General features: G+C 55.9%; 1 protein-coding gene and 1 long non-coding RNA gene across 8 annotated transcripts in view; one reads left to right on the forward strand and one right to left on the reverse strand.

Annotated features, from left to right (window-relative positions):
* GSG1L (GSG1 like) overlaps nt 1–18,404 on the forward strand; it is a 207,833-nt gene that overhangs the window by 141,741 nt on the left and 47,688 nt on the right. The gene's annotated exons all lie outside the window — the stretch shown is intronic.
* LOC122234559 lies at nt 1,760–12,100 on the reverse strand. Its single transcript, XR_006212353.1, has 3 exons — nt 11,935–12,100; nt 9,824–9,993; nt 1,760–2,148 (listed from the first exon to the last, which is right to left on the reverse strand). It is a non-coding gene; the product is annotated as an uncharacterized LOC122234559 (long non-coding RNA).

An 18,404-nucleotide genomic window follows, 5' to 3' on the forward strand; every position in this document is an offset into this window, starting at 1 on the left:
GTCTCCCTCTCTCTCTGCCCCTCCCCCGTTCATGCTCTGTCTCTCTCTGTCCCAAAAATAAATAAAAAACGTTGAAAAAAAAAAAATTAAAAAAATCCATGTATAGCTTTTAACCCTCGCAAAACTTAACTACTAATAGCCTACTGTTGACAGGAAGCCGTACTGACAACATGAAGAATCGATTAATACATATTGGCATATGTATTAATACTGTATTCTTGGGGTGCCCGGGGGGCTCAGTCAGTCAAGCATCTGACTTCGGCTCAGGTCGTGATCTCATGGTTCGTGAGTTCAAGCCCCGTGTTAGGCTCTGTGCTGACAGCTCAGATCCTGGAGCCTGCTTTGGATTCTGTGTCTCCCTTTCTCTGCCCCTCCCCTGCTCGTGCTCTGTCTCTCAAAAATGAATAAATGTTAAAAAAATTTTTTTAATTCTTCCAATAAAATAACCAGGGAAAGAAAATACAATTAACAATAGCCTAAGTGGGGCGCCTGGGTGGCTCAGTTGGTTGATCATCTGACTCTTGACTTTGGGTCATGATTCCGGGGTTGTGGGATTGAGCCCCACGTTAAGGTTCTCTGGATCTCTCTCTCTCTCTCTGCCCCTCTCCCCTGCTCATTCTCTCTCTCTCTCTCTTTCTAAAATTAAAAAAAAGAGACTATCACAACAAAGAGAAAATACGTCTAAAGTACTGTACTTATTGAAAAAAAATCCATGTTGTAAGTGAACCCGTGCTGTTCAAACCCGTGTTGTTCAAGCCTGACTGCTGATGGGGGCCTTGCTGAGTTGAGCATGTTCCCGTGAGGCTGCCTCTGGCAGAGGGAGTTAAGCCATGCCCTGCGAACCCCGGGGCTGGCCTCTGCCCTCCTCTGATTGGCTGGCTGTGGGTCTTTGCTGCCTTCACTAGTTGTTGTGTGTGATTGCAACTGCTAGGCACCATGCGTGTGCCAGATCCGGGGGGCAGATCTGAGCAGGGCCCGGCCCTGCTCTCTGCGGGCTTATCGCCAGGTGGATGGCCAGCCGACAGGCTGCCAAGGATGGGGGGTGGGGGAGGTCCTCGTCCTGGGGTTGCTCAGAGAGATGGAGACTGCAGCAAAGTTGAGCCCCCATGAGAACTGTAGTGTTTTGTTTTTAAATAAAATTCCAGTTACCAGGAAAGTCGATCGCCTGTATGTTGCTGGCAGGAACGTGAAACGCTACAGCCACTCTGGAAAATACTTCGGCACTTCCTTCTCAGAAGTAAAAACGGTCCCAGCAATTGCGTTCTTGGGCATTGATCCCAGAAAAAGGAAGACTTCTTTTCACGCAGGAAACTGTACATGAATGTTCATAGCAGCTTCATTTGTAAGAGACCCAAGCTGGAAACTAACCAAATGTCCGTCAGTGGAGGAGTAAATAAATGAGCCGTGGCATATCCACACCATGGAATAGTACTCAGCAACAAAAAGGAACCAACCAACTGCTAGAAATAACACGCGTTGGTGAGGATGTGGAGACAAGGGAATGCACTGTGGGCGTGAATGCAGGCTGGTGCAGCTCCTCTGGAAAACCTCAGGGAGGTTCCTCAAAAAATTAAAAATAGAAGTACCCTATAACCCAGAAATTCCACTACTGGGATTCACACAAAGAAAAACCACTACTTTGAAAAGATATACGCACCCCTATGCTCATAGCAGTGTTATTTACGATAGCCAAGAAATGGAGGCAGCCCAAGTGCCCAGCCATAGATGAGTGGATAGAGATGTGGAATATTACTCGGCCATAAAAAAGGAATGAGATCTTGCCATTTGTCACGTGGATGGACCTAGAGGGAATAAGCGAATAAGTCACAGAAAGTCAAATACCGTATGAGTTCACTGACATGCAGGATTTTAAAAAACAAAACAAATGAACGGGCACAAAAACAAACAGATGCTTAAATACAGAGCACACACCGGCGGTTGCCAGAGGGGAGGTGGCTGGGCGGGGGGGGGTGAAATAGGTGACAGGGATTAAGAGGTACAAGCTTCTAGTGACAAAACAAGCCAGGGAGGTGGAAAGCACAGCACAGGGAATGCAGTCAGTAACACTCTCCGGTGACAGACGCCGACGACACTCAGCATGGAGAGCACGAGTCATGTATTGAGTTGTCGAATCACTACGTGGTCCACCTGAAACAAATACAACATTGTATGTCAACTATACTTCAATAAGATTCTTTTTCAGGGAACTGGTCACTGATAACACACAACAACTTGGACGGACCTAAAGGGTATTAAGTTGAGCGGGAAAGAGCCAATCTGTGAGGATACATACTGCATGATTCCATTCACGTAACATCTGTGCGATAACATAATTATAGACACAGAGAACAGACGAGGGGTTGCCAGGGAGTAGGAGTGGCAGAACGATGGGTGGGGCTATAAAGGGGTGACATTAGGGGGTCTTGTGATGGTTCAGTCGAGTCTCTTGACTGCAGTGGTGAGTAGGCAAGGCTACGGACGTGACAAAATTGTCACAGAGCTATACACACGCACACACACTCACAGGTGCATGCATAACTGGGGAAACCTGAATCAACTCCATGGATTGGGTCAAGGGCAACTCCTTGACTTGGCTGTTGTACCCTAGGACCGTATGAGTTGTGTGTTAATAGTGGGGGAAGGGTGTGTGAAACATTCCTGCACAGTTCTTTGCAATCTCCTGCAAATCAATAATTATTTCAGAGTAAGAAACTTAAAAAAAGAAAATTCCAGGGGTGCCTGGGTGGCTCAGTCGGTGAAGGGTCCAACTTCGGCTCAGGTCATGATCTCACGGCTCAGGAGTTCGAGCCCTGTGTTGGACTCTGTGCTGACAGCTCAGAGCCTGGAGCCTGCCTTGGGTTTTGTGTCTCCCTCTCTGTCTCTGCTCCTCCTCCTCACGTGCCGTCTGTCTGTCTCTCTCAAAAATAAATAAACGTTAAAAAAAAATTCCAGTTACTGGAGTTAGAACGTGCCTTAGAGGCGATGCAGTTGGAAACCTGTCCTTTTTTTGAAGTTATGCATTTTGAGAGAGAGTTCCACACAAGTGGAAGAGGGACAGAGAGAGAGGGAGAGAGAATCCCAAGCAGGCTCCATGCTTACAGTGTGGAGCCCGATGCGGGGCTCGATCTCCCAAACCTTGGGATAACAACCTGAGCCGAAATCAAGAGGAGGACACTTAACCGACTGAACCATCCAAGCGCCCTGGAAACCTATCCTTTCTGTGTCCCCTAAGCCCCTGGGCCCACACTCTCCTGTAGCATTATTCTCACCTGTCTGTGGCAGGTCCCAGCAGATCAGAAGCAGAACTGAAACAGTCCTGAGTCCGGGGCCCCAGGAGAACAGGTGATGTGAAACTCAGCAGCCGTGGGAAGCCCAGAATGCACTGCTCTGCCCCTCCCACTTTGCTTGGGCCTCTCCCGCTGCCTGTCTCCTCCTTCCCTCCCTCCCGCTGCCCCTTGTCGATGAACACATGCTGACCTTGCCAGACCCAGCTCGAAGCTCACCTCCTTTTCCAGGCCTTCCCCCACGCCCAGGTAAAGCGGGCCTTTCTCTCCCTCAGGTCCCTTTCGGGGGTCGAAAAGGTAAATGCCTTCAGTGGCCTGGGAGGGAAGATGGGTGAGAGAGTAGGAATACTGCAGGAATGGCACAGGGGACAGGAATGGCACAGGCAGGGGACAGGGACACATGGGCCCGGTGGGGCCTGCGAGGCTTGGTGGCCACAGGCTCCAACTAAACGGCACGGGTCCGATCAGACGGCTGAGGGTCGCCGAGGGACACTGTGGACCCGTGGTCGCCAGAGTTTCCTACTTTTACAAGAGAAGCCGTAACTCCCAGATTTTAATGGAAATCCTCCAGATTTTTAAATGTTGGCAAAAAAAAAAAAATATATCCATTTTTTACAGCTCTAGCCAACATCTGCAGGTTGGATTCAGCCCATGGGCTGCTAGTTTTAGATACAGCTTCTGTCTTTCTATTTTAGTATTTGTAATAATTGATTTTACTTCTCTATTTATGTCGTCCTCCTCATTAGCCTTGGGGGAATGGCCATGCCTTATCCACAGCTGTATTCTCAATGGCTGGTCCAATGCTTTGCATATAGAGGACGCTTAATAAATATCTGTTGAAGGAATGAGTTGGAATGTTAGAAGCAAGTCAGGGCCTGCAGAGCAGTCTGAAGATTCTAGGTGGGACCCAGGATCCGTTGGCTGGGAGTAGCCAGCGTGTCTTCAGGAGGTAGGGCTGAGGGGGCAGGCTGTGTCCTTGGCCTTGCCGAGGCTGGTCACGGTGATTGAAATTCTGCCACATCCTCTGCGTACTCTTGGAAGCACGGGTTGGGGGAATATGCAGGCCACTGGGCCTCTCATACAAATGAGTCTGGCCCCAGGCACAGGGCCAGGCAGAAATTGGGCTTTGGGGGATAGGAGGAGGTGAGAATTTTAATAAGCTTAATAAAAACTGGAAGTAAAACCCACAGTCCTGGAACTGCTCAGTTCTAGCGGTTTTAAATGACTTAGCGGAGTGGGTATAGCAAGGGAAGCTGGGTGCTCAGGGGCCTGGTCTCAGGGGAAACATGAGGAGGCCCAGGCACTGGCCCAAGGGAAGGCTGGAGTCTGAGGGGCATGGCCAGGAAGGTGTCCTGGGGGTGTGGCCGGGAAGGGGCAGGGCCTGGGGGTGTCGCCTTAGGTAGACACTAAGTGGGCAGGGCAGTTGGAGATCCTTAGGAGGAGCCTGGTCTGTCCTCTCCCCAGTGGTCAGGACTTCAGCTGGCCGGGGACTATACAGGCATAGGGCGCAAACCCAGGGAAGTCGGTTGGGCGGGGAACTAAGCAGGGAAACTGAGACCAAAGCCCTGTTGTAGAAGAAAAGGCTGTGCTCTGGAGTCCCTTACACTCGGTGGGGGGGAGGGTGGGGAGCAGCCGGGTGAAGGTCGAGTGTAGGGACCGGAGTTCTCCATTAACGGGAGGGGAGGAGGCTCCGAGGGACTCCTGGGACAACTCATCGGGGCAGGGCTCACTAGTCTGCACCGGGCCTGACTGATCAGGGCAGGCGCCAGGCCCACCCTCAATTCCCAGGGACTCCCTTCACGGCACTGATGTCCCAGGCACTCTCCTTGCTGGAGCATGAGCTTTCAGACAGGATCGGGTCTGTCTCGCCGTTCCCGTAGCTGGCACAAAGCTGGCCTTCGTCAATGCTCGTTCATGACAGGAGTGTGACAGAACCTGCCTCGCAGTGACCGAAGAGGGTGCCTGTGGGTGGAAGGGGCGCGCGGAGGGGGGACAGCAAAACCTTCCTGCCCCTCACATCAGCAGCTGTCCCCTTGCCCCTGGGCCGGGGTGGGCCACCCATAGGGAATGGAGGGGGGCTGCACCTAAGCTGCATGTATCAGCCTGAGCTCATTCTTAGGGTGGAGGCTGGAGACTCCCTGAAAAGTGCTCCACCACAGGTATGGAGAGGTGAAGGTGAGGAGCCACGATGTGTGTGGATGAAGGGCAGGTTGCCTGGGTGCGGATTCTGGCCTCACCACCAGCTGTGTGTCTTTGGTCAAGTCCTCTGTTTTCCCTGAGCCTTAACTACCCCTTCCCCCAAACAGGGTGAGAGCCCCACCTACCGTAGGGGGGTTTGTGAGGATTTTAAGCAGTCAGCACGTGCCGAGCACTTAGCATCGTGCCTGGTATGTGGCTGGCTCTCGGGGTGATGACCGTAACACAACTGGTAATATCATGGCAGTTTGGGGATTTTCATGGCAGCTGCGATTTAGCATTACAGTGGGGATGCGTATAGTTCACGTAAGGGGGGCGGGGGGTGGGGCACAGACCAGGCCAGACACAGAGAGGGAAGGATGAGTATGAGACACCCAGAAACAGAGAATCATAGTATAGATGGAGACATAGACAACCAGAGACAGAGACAGAGGCGAAGACAGAGAGACGTACAGAGAAAAACAGGGGAAAAGGGATAGAGACACAGGGAGGCAGAACTGGAGAGGTACATAGAGGGAGAGTCTACGAAAGTACATTTACCGCCTGTGTCTAGGGCACAGGTGTGGGTGGGGGCGGGGGGTGCAGCCAAGCCATGCGGTTCATGTTTATCCAGTGAGGCCGCTTGTACCTCCTCCGCTCCCCACCCTGTGGCAGTTTCTGAATCCCCCAGGGACTGAGAAGCCCAGTCAAGCAGACGGAATAGCCAGGGCTTGGATCCCAGGTGGTGCTGGGGCAGGCGACACTTCCCAGGGAGATATCAAGCCAAAGGGGCCTGTGGATGATTCTTTTTAATTTTTTTTTGAGAGAGAGAGGAGAGAGAGAGAGAATCCCAAGCAGGCTCCATGTGCAGCGCGGAGCCTGACTTGGGGCTCGATCCCGTGACCCTGGGACCATGACCTGAACCAAAACCAAGAGTCGGGCACTCGACCGACTGAGCCACCCGGGCACCCCACGAATCTTGATGAATCCAGTTCGGGAAAATATATGCCAAGGTACAGGCCAGGAGCAGGAAGATAAAAGGTCAGGTGCCCGGTGGACCTGGAGTAGGAGCAGGATTGAGGTCGGGAGGAAGCAGGAGGGCCCAGCAGGTTGCTGGGCGGGCGCTGTGTGTGGCCAAGAGCCCCGTGTGTGGGAGCGGGCTGGGCCGCCTCAGAAGAGCCCCTGGGCTGGCACCCTCACGGGGTCCAGAGGAGACCCAGGCCGCTCATTCTGCTAAAACCCTGTTCCTCCTTTTTCCTGCCTTCCCCTCCAGCCCCGGGTCAAGTAATGTCTCCTTGTGAAACCCTCAGCCGCGGCTACCAGCTTCTTGTCTATCCTTTTCTGTGCCTTGCTTTTTCCACTTAATATTTCTCGGGGGTCATTTTGGGTCAGCATATTTTAATCTACCCACTTCTTTTTCACTTGTGGATTATTAGCTTAGTCTTTACTTAGCACCTTCTATGTGCCAGGTGCCGTTCGGGGCATTAGAGACACAACAGTGAACAAAATGGACACCGTTTCGGGGCGCCTGGGCGGCTCGGTCGGTTGAGCGTCCGACTTCGGCTCAGGTCAGGATCTCGCGGTTCGTGAGTTCGGGGCCCACATCGGGCTCTGTGCCGACAGCTCGGAGCCTGGAGCCCGCTTCCGATTCTGTGTCTCCCTCTCTGTGTGCCCCTCCCCCACACGTGCTCTGGCTCTCTCTGCCTCTCAAAAATAAAGAAAACTAATAAAAAAAATTTTTCAAAAAATGACCCCGTTTCTGCTCCAAGGAGCTGCTGGGCTGGTAGGGAGAGATAACGGGTAAGTATACAAATGACGTGTCGGGTGTGGTGGGTGTGGTTAGGGGAGGCCATTATGGCCAAGAGACATCTGAGCAGAAACATCTGAGGAGGAAATTGAATTCGTTCTTGCTGTGCAGCAAATCACCCCCAAACTCAGCCGTTTTATGGGGTCCGGGATCTAGGCACAGATGCGTTGGAAGCTCTGGCCCCAAGTCTCTCATGGGTCGCAGTCCAGCGGGGGGCCGGGGCTGTGGTCACCCCAGGGCTTGCTTGGGGCCGAGGCACCCACATACAAGCCCACACTCATGGTTGTGGCAGCTTCTGTTTCACGGGCTGGCCGCTTGGGCCTCTCCCAAGGGCCGCTTGCAACAGGGCCACCTGCTTCCCCCGGCACAACTGATCCGAGACAGAGAAAGAGAGAGAATACGTGCCAAGAAGAGAGGGAGAGAGAGCCCAAGGTGGAAGCCATGGTGTTTTTTCGCAGCTAACGTCAGAAGCGACATTCCATCACGTCTGTATTCTGTCAGCAAGCCCAGCCCGTACTCTGCGGGAGGGGATTCCATAATGGTTCCGCAACGAGGCAGAGATCATACCAGGCCATCTTTGAAGCTGCCTACCGCAGAAGTGGGGATCTGAGGGAAGAATGGCTCAGGTAGAGGGGTTGCAAGTGCAAAGGCCCTGAGGTAGGACCATGCCCGGCACATTGAAGGGAAGACAAGGAGGCCAGAGTGGCTGGAGAGGAGAGAATGGGAGAGGTGGAGGAGGTCTGATCAGAGATGGAGATGGAGATTTCTCTTGCTGTCACTTAGTCCCTGGCTGGTGGACGTTCAGGGTGTTTTTTAACCCTCTACGGCAATGAATATCCTTGTCCACAGATGCAAGTATGTCTGAGGGTAAATTCCCAGTGGTGAAACTGCTGGGTCAAAAGGAAGCTGCACTATCAGCTTTGGCAGCTAAATTCCCTCCCCAAGAGCTGACCTTCCTGCCGGCCTCCTCTGAGGGTCCTCCATGCCTTTGACTTCACTGGTCCCTGCCCTGGCCTGCTGTCCTCTCCTGGCTGTTCCACATTAAAGGGTTGTGCTGTCTTCCCAGGCTCCCGTCTTCCCTCGGTCGCCCCCTCCCTCCAGACGGCCTCTGTCGCTGCAGATGGCTGGGGAGTCTAAGAGCCCCTTGGAGGACGCTTCCCCTTGATGGAAATTCTCCGCGCTTGGAAAACTCTTCTCACAAACGGTATCTTCTGTGTGCTTTTCCCAGGTGCTGGAAATTCCCTGATGGCTGTTTTGGGACAATGAGTTGCGTTTGTGTTTGCCCACCATTTATCTCTGAGAAGGTGGCCGGCTGGCAGAGTCTGCCAGAGGGCAGAGCACGGAGAACACCTGGCCTGGAAGGAGAGGCTGTGGCCGTCTTGTGCTCCCCCTCTGCAGAAAGCCGAGCCACACGCTATCCACATGACATTTGCAAGGCCTGGCGAGGCCTGGGGGCTCTGAGACCCACTGGGGTGGAGACCACATACGCGGCAACCACCATTCACCGAGCATGCCCTGTGTGCTCTGCTTTTGTGTATAATATGACTAAGTGGGGGAAGTGTCACTTGCGTGCTTCAAAGCTTCTAGTGGCTTCCTGTTGTGTTCTGAATAAAACCCCAACCCCTCCCCCAACTGGTCCTTCCCCACCTCCCTGAACGTCCCCCCCCCCCCCAAACCTCTTCACAGGCTCCAGCCACACTGACCACTTCTCCCCACCCAAAGGCCTCGGCAATCTCTGTTCCATCTGTTTGGGACTGTTCCCAGGCTTTTTCATGACCAACTCCTTATCTTTCAGGTTGCCGTTTGAAGCCTCTTCTCAGGCCTTCCCCGATGACCTGATCTGAAGCAGCTTCCTCTAGTCATTCTGTCTCCTCACTCTGTTTCTTCCTTGAAATTACATCTTGATTATCTGTTTCCCCTGCTTGACTGTCAGCTCCATGAGGACAGTGACTCTATCTTGCTCTCCTCTGTGTCCCCAAGACTTAGTAAAATATCTGGGACACAGTAGGTGCTCAAGGGATAGTGGTTGTATGAGTGGATGTGACTGGGTATTATCTTCACTCTCCAGGTGAGGAAATGGGGGATTAGAGATGTGAAGTGACTCGTTCACGGACACACAGCTGGGAAGTTGCAGAATTGAGATTCAGACCCAGGTGTGTCTGAGCCCAGCTCAGTGCCCTCTCCCTAGCCGGTTGGCCTTGATAGACGTCGCTGGCTGTCCAGAGCGGACTGGCAGTTGTCAGGCCAATACTGGGAACTTGAAGGTGAGTAGTGTCTCGGCAGGTGTGCTGGGAGTCCGGGAAGCAAGCTGGAATGAGGGGCAGCCCTCCTCATCCTCCTGTCTTTGGATAGAACCACACCATACGCCGTTCATGTGACATTACATGTCCTGGCAGGGCCTGCGGGCTCTGAGACCCTTGAGGGCGGAGACCACGTAAGAGTCAACCAGTGACAAGGCAGGCAAGGTCTGGATCACCATCTGGGTCACTGATGGCTCTCAGTCCCTCCTCCTCCCCAGCCACATTCCCATTTTTCTTGTCATCATGCTTAGTCGTACCTCTTCTCCTGAGGTTCGGCTTGCATGGGAAGGCAGGGCTGGTATTCTTCATCTGGAGAACCTGGCCCTTCCAGGGGCAGCAGAGAAATATTCAGGGGTGCCCACTCTGGAGCCAGCCCAGTTGGCCCTCCGCACACATCCTGAATCTTTTTGAGCCTCCGTTTCCTTATCTGTTAGAGAGAGAGAGTAATAGTTTCTCCTTCGTAAAGTCCCCAAGCAGGATCAATGAGGCGGTACATGTAGAATCCCTCCCTCAGGCACCTGTCAAGCACCGCATGGCAATAGCTTCATATTAGTCACCATGTAGCCCAAGCATCGCCCTACAAGGCCTCCTTCCCTCCTCAAAGCCTGCCTGGGGTGCCCCATGCCTACATAATCTCTCAAATTGCCACCACACTTCCCAGTTACTTGCTCCCCTCCAAATTCTTCTCCCTGAGGACACACACATCATTCCTGAACCCCCTTTGCAGGGACAAGTCATGGCCAAGCAGATATATCAGTAAAGGTATTATACATTGACCTGGGACACAGAGGGCCCTCTGCCCCGTGGTCTGGTAGGGGAGTGGAACAAGCTGAGAGTGGTTGGGGGAGGGGGGGCTGGGGAATGTGGGGGGAACTAGCAGGAGTGGGATCGCATGGTCCCCAGGATGAGAAGAACTCAGACTCTGCCCAGCATGTGCCAGCATCCAAGGACGTCTGGCCTGGCAGGCGGAGCACTGCAACAGGAGTCCTGGGGTCAGGCGGGAGCGGGGCATGTCAGCGATCAGGGGGGCCCCCACACTTGTAGAGCAGTGACATTGCTGTAGGCGCCGTTCTATGAACTCATGGCTCTTTCCTATACCAGGTGGGGAGACTGAGGCACGGAGCATTTAACAGAATTGCCCGGGTCGCACTGTCAGTAAGTGTTAGAGGCAGGATTTGGACGCAGGCGGTCTAACTCCGGAGTCCACACTGTCCGGCCTACCGTGACGGTGTCTGAGTGGTCTGCTGGGTGGGGGAAGAGGCCCATGCCGTATATGGGGATGGGAGAGATGGTCTAGTCTGGGATCCAGGAGTGGGCCGATGGGGAAGGTATATTCCCGAGAGCCCTAGGAGACAGTCAGCTATCCAGGGAGGGAACTGGCGGTATGGTTGGGGGAGGTGTCTGTCAGCTTGGGGGGCAGGGTGGGGTCCACAGGGCCACTGCTGGGCCAGGCCTAGGGAAGGTGACCCCACCCCCGGGAGCCCTGGGTCAGGAGCAGGGCAGCTGAGCCTGTGGCCAGGAATCTCTGGCTGCATCGCCAAGTCTTGCTGGGGCAGGCAGGGCCGACTGAGGAGCCCCAGCTGTAGGCTGTGCCCGGAGTGTGCGTAGAGCGACCCCTCACTTGCCTCCGCCCCTTGCTTAGCAGCTCACAAACTCAGCTGAGCCTTGATCCCGGGCAGTCTGAGGTCTGAGGGCCTTGCGGTCTGGTCCCTGCCCTGCGCCCCAGGGAGCCCTGCTGGGAGCTTGGTTCCCGGGCCTTCCTCAGAGGAGAGACAGGCCCACCTATGCCCACCCGAGATGAGCGCGGAGGGGGTGAGCAGAAGGTCTCAGCCAGGGCCGACAGGAGCCAAGGCAGCCACATAAGGGCCTGGCATTGATGCCGTGACACAGCCTGGGCTCCCGGGGCCCCTCCTCACCGTCCTCCGTGAACACCCCCTGTGCCCTGAGATTTGCTCAGACTCAGGCAATCGCAGACACCAACCCTGCGGGAGCTCTTAGCGCTGACCAGAGAGTGACCCGGGGACAGCACCCGACTCCAAGCTCCTCTGCACCATCACCCCAGCTTCGTCCTCTTGCCACCTGGCCGCGTGTGGCTCCATCTTGGCTCCTGTCCCGGGAGAGGGGTGGGCTGGGAGGCACCTGCAGGCCACTGGCATCTGTGCCCCTCTGTGAGTGCCCCCGAGCCAGGGGTCCGGAAAAGACAGGCACAGGCTGGGCTTCCAAAGAGGCAGGGCCGACAGCGCCCCCCGCCCCCCCCCCCCCCCCCCCGCCCCATGTTCTCAAGACCCCACAGCGGCTCCCCCTGGCGCACTTCCGGCCTCCCTGCCCTGAGTCTGAGAACAGACCTGCGGCCCAGGTCTCAGCTTACCTGTCACCTTCCCAGAAGGGCCAGCCCCATCCTCCTGGGCCAAACTACCTACCACTTTCTCATGCCCTCATTTCCTTCAAAGCATTTATTAAACTCTGAATTCTCAAAGTATGTGCTTCTTTTCTATCTTCTTTCGTAAGCATGTCAGCTCCGTGAGGGCAGGGACCTGGCGTGTCTTAGACACGCCTTCATTTCCTGAACCACGAGGGGAGCCTGGCAGACAGCAAGTGCTCACCGAACGTTGGCTGAATGAAGGTGTGAATGGGAGAGAGAGGCTGTGATGGAATGTGAACACATCTGGACTTGGAGTTGGGTGGGCCTGGACCCGCTTGTGCTGCGTTACCCTGGGTGGATCGCTTTCCCTCTCTGAGCTTCACTCACTCACTCGTCAGATCCGGCGCAGCCAAACCTAGCCTTCCTGGGATAAGGCAGGGAGAGCATGAGACGCGGGATGAATGGGATGGTCGGGCGCTTTGCACACCGTAAAGCGCCCAGGGAAGGGAGGGCTGTCCGGAGGTTTTGCGGCAAAGCGTCCACTCAGCTCATTTTCCCGGTGCCCGGGCGGCTTCCTGGGCAGCGAAGCTAATGGGATGGCATCACAGCGTCGCCGGAGGGAAGTGTGGAAGCTCAGGGCTTCCGGCCAGGAGAATAGGATTTGCATTTCAGCTAACTTGACGGGCAGACAGAAGAGGAACTTCGGGAGGAATGTTTTCTAGGCTGGCCAGGCGTGAGGCGGGGGCCCCGGACCCATCACGGGTGACGCTGTGCAGGCCAGGGTCCCTCCTGGGCCGGATGGGGAGGTGAGGGGGAGGCCCACTGCGTGACACCCGAGGACAGTGAGTACTCCTGCCTACAACTTGGGCGCATGTACAGGTACTCCCGGGAGAGAGAGGGAGAGAGACCCAGACAGGGAGGAACAGTCCAAGGCAGAGGTAGAAGGAAACAGAAAAAGAGGCAGGAAGAGAGAAAACAACCAAAGGGAGGGGCCTGCGCAGTGGCCCCCGTGAGCACATACCCCAGATGGATGGTGAGATGTCACTGTCTAGTGGGCGCCGCCCCCCCCGCCCCGCCGTGATTTCAGGGCCCCCAGTGCTTTCCCTAATGCCAGCTTCTTGCCTCAAAGAGCGTGCTTCCAGTGTTGAAGGATTCTTCGCTTTCGTGCCACAGGGGCCCCAAAGTTAAGCCAGTTCCTTCCTCTGGTGCCCAACCCAAGAGAGACAATCTGTGGGCAGATTGGAGGAAAGCTGGCCTTGAACTTCCATGGGAGAGTGTATGCCCTCTAGAATGCGCCCCCCTCCCCACACACACCCAGATTCCTAAGCCTGTCCCTGGGTGTGCAGCTGATGGGCCACACCGCAGCCTGCAGCCGCCTTGGGCACCTCGCAGCCTGCTCTCACCTGACCCTGCACTCCTCACACTTTGTCCCCTGCCTCTTCCTCCACGACCGCCACATCCACATCCACAGGCCGCCATTCCACCGCCGTTTTTCTTCCTCAATCACTCACTTTTTTGTGTGTCAAACTTAAATGTGTTCAGAAAGGAAGCTTCAGATCACGGCCGGAAATGAAAAGCCGGTAGCACTTGCAATAAACAGAAGGGGACTGTAAAACCGCAAAAATAAAAACGTCACCACTGTCAAAAGGTTTGCGTAGCATCTAAACCAGTGGTCTCCCCCTGGGGCGACTCTGCCCTCTCCCCATCCCCCACCCCGCCACCAGGGACACTTGGTAAGGTCTGGGCATGTTTTTGGTTGTCGGCACTTGGGGGAGGGGGCAGGCCAATGTTCCTGGCATCTGATGGAAGGGCAGAGGCCGGGGGTGCGGCTGGCCATCCCACCCCCACGGCAAAGCGTTATCTGGCCCCGGATGTCAATAGTGCTGAGGTTTAGAACTTCTGGTCTAAAATAAGCTCGAGCGCCCGAGGGAGGTGTGCCCCACACTTGGGCAGCTCTGACCTCGTTAGCTCCTCATCCTTCAGACTCAGCTGCAGCACCCCCACCCCAGGGATGTCTCCCCAGACCCCCAGAGCAGAGGACTCCAGGTGTCAGCTCCTGTGGACCCTGCACCTCCCATCTCCTGACGCTCTGACCCTTGGCCTTTGTTTTCCTGCCCACGTCCATGTCCCCGATGAGAGCTGCAAGCGGGCAGGGCCACACACCTGTCTCACCGTCCCCTAGCCCTCAGCACGGTGCCTGGCTCCTAGCCCCTGTGCTCCCGTGTGGAATGAATGAAAGCTGGGTGGGGGTCCCGGATCCCCTACTGTCTGGCTGGCTGTCAGGTACTTTGTTTCTCACCTGTGAACGGGACACACTCATAGGAATGCTGTCCCCAGTAGCACCCAGCATGTGTAAAAGTCCCTGGCGGAAGGAAAGCCCTGGGTAAAGGTTAGGGGCCATCAGCAAGTGGCAGGGGTCCCTGGAGAGATCACGGGCTCACTGCCTCATTCATGTCTTCTGCGGTTATCAGGTTGTCCCGGGGTAATTTATAACTGGACCCCCTTTCGTCTCCAGTGTCCCGGCCCGGACAGTCAATGATCGGCCCCCCTCACTCTCAGGCCCTGTGTCTAGTGGGGCATGTGGAGAGCTGAGCAGTCACTGAGGCTTGAGAGAGCGGGCCTGTTCCCACCACTCAGGGACCCTACCCTTACGGGGTGCTCGGAGCATCTCCGTTTAGCAGCAGGGCCTAGAGGCTGGGGGTGGGGCTGGCTGGGAGCTGCCGAGAAGGCACCCCTCGGCAGACAAGGCTTTGATTATCATGCTGGAATCGGGGCTGTTCCCCACAGATGCAGCCCAAGTCCCGGGCTTGGGTAGAATGTCAGGACCACATTCCTGGGGCATGTGAATTTCCAGGGTAGAGATACAGAAGGCAGGGGGAGAGAGAGGGCCAGGACTGTGACTTGGGGGTGTGGGCACGTCGAGGGGGCCTTCCAGCCCTCTGGTGGAGGGCTCCAACCTGCCCCCCTCATTCCTACCCAGGCACAGGCCAGGGCACCTGCTCCCCTTCCTCCCGCCATCCTCCTGCAGGTGAGGGCCCACCCTCTGTCGTGGGGGGCTTATGAACATCCGAGGCCATCAAAGTGGGGTTAGTGCGTGCGAAGGGTCACATGGGAGCCCCAGGAGGACATCACCCTGAACAATCTCGAGGGCGCACTGGCTGTGTCTATGAGCACGTGGCCCCACTGCCATAGGACGTCCACTGCTGTCTGCTGTCCACTCATACTGGGAGAGGACCCTTGGTGGGGGCTGATCTCAAGCCCATGTGCCCCCGCGGGGAAGTCCTGGAGGGAGCCCGAGGCGGAGGCTGGGGGCCCTGCGGGGGCTGCTCTGCTCCCGTCTGCGAAGTTGAATTCACTCCTTCCTGGGACCCACCAACCTGTCCTCCTCTGTTTCCTCCCTCTCCCCACCCCCCACCCCCCCCAGGCTGGGAAGCTTACCTGGTCTCCAGGTGGAGGGGAGAGAAGCTGGCTCTGCTTCATCAAACGCTCTTCCGAACCTTTTCAGTGAACACCTACAGTGTGGGCTTTGGGACTCTGACTCTGGTTTTCCCAGTCTTCTCTGATACCTGTGCCCCGAGGTCATTGAGATCTTCTCTCCAGTTACCCAAATGAAGAAATGCCGGGGGTGGGGGGAGGGGGGGGACAAATCTGTGATTTTTAATATCAAAAGCCATCCCAGCACCAGATTGCCCTGGGCTACCCCAAGACTCACCAGGAACTAGGGTCATGGCCTCAAGTACCCTTCTAGACCCCCACCCCCACCTGCGGGGGTGGGGACGGGGGTGTTGGGGAGGGTCCGAGCCCGCTCATTGCCTCGGGGCTTGATGGAGGTGACTGGGGTAGACGAGGCCAGTGGTGGTTCAGTAAACCTAGTTTTTAAAATGGGAAGGCCCCCTATTAAATGCCACTTCTGATTTGGGCCACTTCACTTTAAAAGGCAAATAGAAGAGTGAGCAGAATCCAAACAAGCAGTGATGCTAATGACTCAAGTGGTCTGAAAGGAGACCTTTGCAGGAAGGGCAGAGCAATGGCAATGATCTAGTACCGGGCAGACAAGGTTGAGGGGCGACTCGGTAATTGCCAAGCTCCCAAAGGCTCCCCTTGAGAAGAAGCCAACCGGTTCGGCCCCTTGTCCTCGAGGGCAGAGCGAGAAATTAGCTTAAATTGGAGCTGGAAAGATTTAGGTTATGTGTAAGGAGGAACTTTTTAAACCCTGAAATATGCTACCAAGAGAGGCTTCGGGTTCTCGGGAGAGTGTCTAAAAATAGCCTGTTCTTTAAAAATAGTTCTGGGCAAGCTTTAAACATAGCCTCAGCCCGGCTTCTTGGCCACGGTTTTCCGTGCACGAGGACGCGCTGTATGTGGTCCCTCCCAGGTCAAAGGGCACAAGGGACAGTCAGAATCAGCCTTTGGTCTCTGTCCAAACAACTGGATATTTTAGAAATGTACAGATAAGAGATTTATTTTCCTGTCTGCCGCCCCACGGATGGTGGTCATGAAATACCAGCCTTTAGAATGTCAAAGTTTTCTTTCCAGAGCTGTTGTTAATTGGGTCAGCCCCACCAGTTACCCCCAGTCTCTCCCCATTCCTGAGGCAGGGCTCCTCAGTGCCTGCGGGTTGACTGGGAATTCAACCATCTCAGCAAAGTTCCACCCACCCTGGTGACCTGCCCGCCCGCCTCCTGACCTCAGCAGCCTTGGCCGGGCCACGTCCTTGGTCCTTGTCGCTTGGGGCGCCGCTGTGGCCTCTCCCGACTCCCTCCCACCCTCTCGTTCTCTACACACCAGCCAGAGGGATCTTACAGAAGCACGTCTGATTCTTGTCTGATTCTTGCCTTCTTGCTTACAGTTACGTGATCCCTGCCCACTTGCCCTCGGGACCAAGCCCAAACTCCCTACGACGGTTCTGGGACTTTTCAGTGTCTTGTTTATTCCTGTAGCAGCAGCTCCCCCACCCACGTGCCCTGCCTCAGGCCCTTACAGCCCACCAAGCCACTTTGCCCGGGGGCTCTGCCTGCGGTCCCGGTCCCGCTGCCCGGCCCGCCTTCTCGCTCCCTCCGAGCTATTAACTCTCAGCTTGGAAATCACCTCCTCTGGGAGACATTCTGTTCTGACCTTCCTCGGGGAGCCCAGCCGGGCTTCCCAAGGGCCCCTGGCCTTCCCCCTTGGCTGCCCTGGCACATGCCCGTCCCCAGCTTGTCCGCTTCTCCCATCCCTCCAGAGCACTGGGAGGGGTGCTGTTTCACTGGCTCCCAGTGTATCCCCCACAGCTGGAGGAGAGCCCGGCACACAGCAGGTACTCAATATGTGCTCAGTGACTAATCAACTGAAAGTCAGGCCACCCCAGCAGGGGTGTCCCCTTTGCCGCCATCCTGCGCTGTGTCATCGGGTTTCAGCTTCCTCCAGGTCCCCACCAGCCCCTCTGTGTCCCATCCCGACATGACATGCGTGGCATGTTGGCAAATCCAGATCAGCGCCCGGGGACACAAGAGTATTTATTTAGCCGCGAGTGCTCTCTGAGCGTTCCGAGTAATAACGTAGCATCTTCAATAATAAACTCCATTATAAATGAGTCAATCGGCCGCTTCCCTGATACCGCAAATAAACGGAGCATGCCGTTAGCGCCCCGTGTGCAAATCCCGCAAAAGGGAGCCAGGTCAAATGCCAGACGCGTCCTGGAGTCCAGCTGGGCATCAGTGCTCCGTATGCTGATCCAGGCGGCATCTCCGGACCAGAGACGGTGTCCGCAGGAGGGGTCACCTGGGCCAGGGTCCACCACAGCCCCTGCTGCGGGGACGCGTCGTGGCTCGGTGCTCCCGCGTGTCCTGTGCCAGCGCCGGCGTCTGCTGCCCTGCGGCCTGGTCTCGGTTTAGGCTCCTGAGCACAGGTCCTGCACGCACACAGCCCTGCCCCGGGCCACGTGCGCTTCCACCCCCACTCCCGGAAAAGACTGTTTCACCCTCTGGCTCGCGCTTAGCTGGTGGCCTTGCCCGGCTGGGTGGAAAGGAAGGAGGAGAGTTGCCTCCAGCCCCTTTGTCCTGCGTAGCGGCTTGCTACCTTCCTTCTGCCCAGCTTCCGCAGTCACCCTGGGGTTCCTCTGATTGCCAGTGTCCCCCTGTCTACCTGATCGCCCCTGGGGTGAGCGCGGGAGCACTCTCAATCTCCCCTCTTCAGCAGCCCTCCCTGAGCCCCACCATCACCCCTTTATCCCCCGCTTCTGCCTTCTCTGGGACTATTTCGCTGCTTTCTCTCCTCTTATCAGCCTGTTGTCGCCGATCACCTGTCCCCAGTGGCCTGCATGGTGGTAAATACAATGGTCACTTGTCTGTCTTCATCTTTGACCTCACCGGCTGCTCCCTCCTTCTTGACTTGGGTGCTTCACCCGGCCCTGGTGAAGCCACTCTGCTTTCCTCTGCTGTTGGCTCCCTCCTATCGCCTTCGGCCCCGGCATCGGCTCTGTCCGGGGCCTGCTTTTC

Source organism: Panthera tigris, chromosome E3 (assembly GCF_018350195.1).
Source record: "Panthera tigris isolate Pti1 chromosome E3, P.tigris_Pti1_mat1.1, whole genome shotgun sequence".
Lineage (NCBI taxonomy): Eukaryota > Metazoa > Chordata > Mammalia > Carnivora > Felidae > Panthera > Panthera tigris.